Raw genomic sequence first — 4,055 nt, forward strand, 5'->3', positions numbered from 1 at the left:
GTATCATAAGGGATTTGCCTTTTCTATTGATTCCTACGGATTGGATCAAAAACAATTCTTGAATGAGGTATTCAACTCCAGGGATGAATCGAAAAAGAAATATTTATTGGTTCTACCTCCTATTTTTTATGAAGAGAATGAATCTTTTTATCGAAGGATCAGAAAAAAATGGGTCCGGACCTCCCCCGGGAATGATTTGGAAGATCCAAAACAAAAAATAGTGGTATTTGCTAGCAACAACATAATGGAGGCAGTCAATCAATATAGATTGATCCGAAATCTGATTCAAATCCAATATTATGGGTACATAAGAAATGTATTGAATCGATTCTTTTTAATGAATAGATCCGATCGCGACTTGGAATATGGAATTCAAAGGGATCAAATAGGAAATGATACTCTGAATCATAGAACTATAATGAAATATACGATCAACCAACATTTATCAAATTTCAAAAAGGGTCAGAAGAAATGGTTCGATCCTCTTATTTTGATTTCTCGAACCGAGAGATCCATGAATCGGGATCCTAATGCATATAGATACAAATGGTCCAATGGGAGCAAGAATTTCCAGGAACATTTCATTTCTGAGCAGAAGAGCCATTTTCATTTTCAAGTAGTGTTCGATCGATTACGTATTAATCAATATTCGATTGATTGGTCTGAGGTTATCGATAAAAAAGATTTGTCTAAGTCACTTCGTTTCTTTTTGTCCAAGTTACTTGTTTTTTTTGTCCAAGTTTCTTCTCTTTTTGTCTAACTCACTTCCTTTTTTCTTTGTGAGTTTCGGGAATATCCCCCTTCATAGGTCCGAGATCCACATCTATGAATTGAAAGGTCCGAATGATCAACTCTGCAATCAGTTGTTAGAATCAATAGGTCTTCAAATCGTTCATTTGAAAAAATTGAAACCCTTCTTATTGGATGATCATTATACTTCCCAAAAATCGAAATTCTTGATCAATGGAGGAACAATATCACCATTTTTGTTCAATAAGATACCAAAGTGGATGATTGACTCATTCCATACTAGAAATAATCGCAGGAAATCCTTTGATAACACGGATTCCTATTTCTCAATGATATCCCACGATCAAGACAATTGGCTAAATCCCGTGAAACCATTTCATAGAAGTTCATTGATATCTTCTTTTTATAAAGCAACTCGACTTCGATTCTTGAATAATCCACATCACTTCTGCTTCTATTGTAACAAAAGATTCCCTTTTTATGTGGATTATGTGGAAAAGGCCCGTATCAATAATTATGATTTTACGTATGGACAATTCCTCAATATCTTGTTCATTCGCAACAAAATATTTTCTTTGTGCGGCGGTAAAAAAAAAACATGCTTTTTTGGAGAGAGATACTATTTCACCAATCGAGTCACAGGTATCTAACATATTCATACCTAACGATTTTCCACAAAGTGGTGACGAAAGGTATAACTTGTACAAATCTTTCCATTTTCCAATTCGATCCGATCCATTCGTTCGTCGAGCTATTTACTCGATCGCAGACATTTCTGGAACACCTCTAACAGAGGGACAAATAGTCAATTTTGAAAGAACTTATTGTCAACCTCTTTCAGATATGAATCTATCTGATTCAGAGGGGAAGAACTTGCATCAGTATCTCAATTTCAATTCAAACATGGGTTTGATTCACACTCCATGTTCTGAGAAATATTTACCATCCGAAAAGAGGAAAAAACGGAGTCTTTGTCTAAAGAAATGCCTTGAGAAAGGGGCAGATGTATAGAACCTTTCAACGAGATAGTGCTTTTTCAACTCTCTCAAAATGGAATCTATTCCAAACATATATGCCATGGTTCCTTACTTCGACAGGGTACAAATATCTAAATTTGCTATTTTTAGATACTTTTTCAGACCTATTGCCGATACTAAGTAGCATCCAAAAATTTGTATACATTTTTCATGATATATATGATCCATGCATAATATCATGGCGAATTCTTCAGAGAAAATTGTGTCTTCTACAATGGAATCTGATAAGTGAGATTTCGAGTAAGTGTTTACCTAATCTTCTTCTGTCCGAAGAAATGATTCATCGAAATAATGAGTCACCATCGATATCGACACATCTGAGATGGCCAAATGTTCGGGAGTTCCTCTATTCAATCCTTTTCCTTCTTCTTATTGCTGTATATCTCGTTCGTACACATCTTCTCTTTGTTTCTCGAGCCTATAGTGAGTTACAGACAGAGTTCGAAAAGGTCAAATCTTTGATGATTCCATCATACATGATTGAGTTGCGAAAACTTCTGGATAGGTATCCCAGGAATTCTTTCTGGTTAAAGAATCTCTTTCTAGTTGCTCTGGAACAATTAGGAGATTCTCTAGAAGAAATATGGGGTTCTGCTTCTGGTGGCAACATGCTATGGGGTGGCGGTCCCGCTTATGGGGTCAAATCAATACGTTCGAAGAAGAAAGATTGGAATATCAATCTCATCGATCTCATAAGTATCATACCAAATCCCATCAATCGAATCGCTTTTTCGAGAAATACGAGACATCTAAGTCATACAAGTAAAGAGATATATTCATTGATAAGAAAAAATGTGAACGGTGATTGGATTGATGAGAAAATCCAATCCTGGGTCTCGAACAGTGATTCGATTGATGATAAAGAAAGAGAATTCTTGATTCAGTTCTCCACCTTAACGACAGAAAAAAGGATTGATCAAATTCTATTGAGTCTGACTCATAGTGATCATTTATCAAAGAATGACTCTGGTTATCAAATGATTGAACAACCGGGAGTAATTTACTTACGATACTTAGTTGACATTCATAAAAAGTATCTAATGAATTATGAGTTCAATACATCCTGTTTAGCAGAAAGACGGACATTCCTTGCTCATTATCAGACAATCACTTATTCACAAACCTCGTGTGGGGCTAATAGTTTTCATTTCCCATCTCATGGAAAACCCTTTTCGCTCCGCTTATTAGCCCTCCCCCCCTCTAGGGGTATTTTAGTGATAGGTTCTATAGGAACTGGACGATCCTATTTGGTCAAATACCTAGCGACAAACTCCTATCTTCCTTTCGTTACAGTATTTCTGAACAAGTTGCTGGATAAGAAGCCTAAGGGTTTTCTTATTGATGATAGTGACGATATTGATGATAGTGACGATATTGATGATAGTGGCGATATTGATGATAGTGACGATATCGACCGTGACCTTGATACGGAGCTGGAGCTTCTAACTATGATGAATGCGCTAACTAAGGATATGATGCTGGAAATAGACCGATTTTATATCACCCTTCAATTCGAATTAGCAAAAGCAATGTCTCCTTGCATAATATGGATTCCAAACATTCATAATCTGTATGTGACTGAGTCGAATTACTTATCCCTTGGTCTATTAGTGAACTATCTCTCCAGGGATTTTGAAAGATGTTCCACTACAAATATTCTTGTTATTGCTTCGACCCCATATTCCCCAAAAAGTGGATCCCGCTCTAATAGCTCCGAATAAATTGAATACATGCATTAAAATACGAAGGCTTCTTATTCCACAACAACGAAAGCACTTTTTCACTCTTTCATATACTAGGGGATTTCGCTTGGAAAAGAAAATGTTCCATACTAATGGATTCGGTTCCATAACCATGGGTTCCAATGTACGAGATCTTGTAGCACTTACCAATGAGGCCCTATCGATTAGTATTACGCAGAAGAAATCAATTATAGACACTAATATAATTCAATCTGCTCTTCATAGACAAACTTGGGATTTGCTATCCCAGGTAAGATCGTTTCAGGATCATGCGATCCTTTTCTATCAGATAGGAAGGGCTGTTGCACAAAATGTACTTCTAAGTAATTGCTCCATAGATCCTATATCTATCTATATGAAGAAGAAATCATGTAACGAAGGGGGTTCTTATTTGTACAACTGGTACTTCGAACTTCAAACGAGCATGAAGAAATTAATGATACTTCTTTATGTTTTGATTTGTTCTGCCGGATTGGTCGTTCAAGACCTTTGGTCTCTACCCGGACCCGATGAAAAAAATGGGATC

Source organism: Cucumis melo, unplaced genomic scaffold (genome assembly GCF_025177605.1).
Source record: "Cucumis melo cultivar AY unplaced genomic scaffold, USDA_Cmelo_AY_1.0 utg000787l, whole genome shotgun sequence".
Taxonomy (NCBI): domain Eukaryota; kingdom Viridiplantae; phylum Streptophyta; class Magnoliopsida; order Cucurbitales; family Cucurbitaceae; genus Cucumis; species Cucumis melo.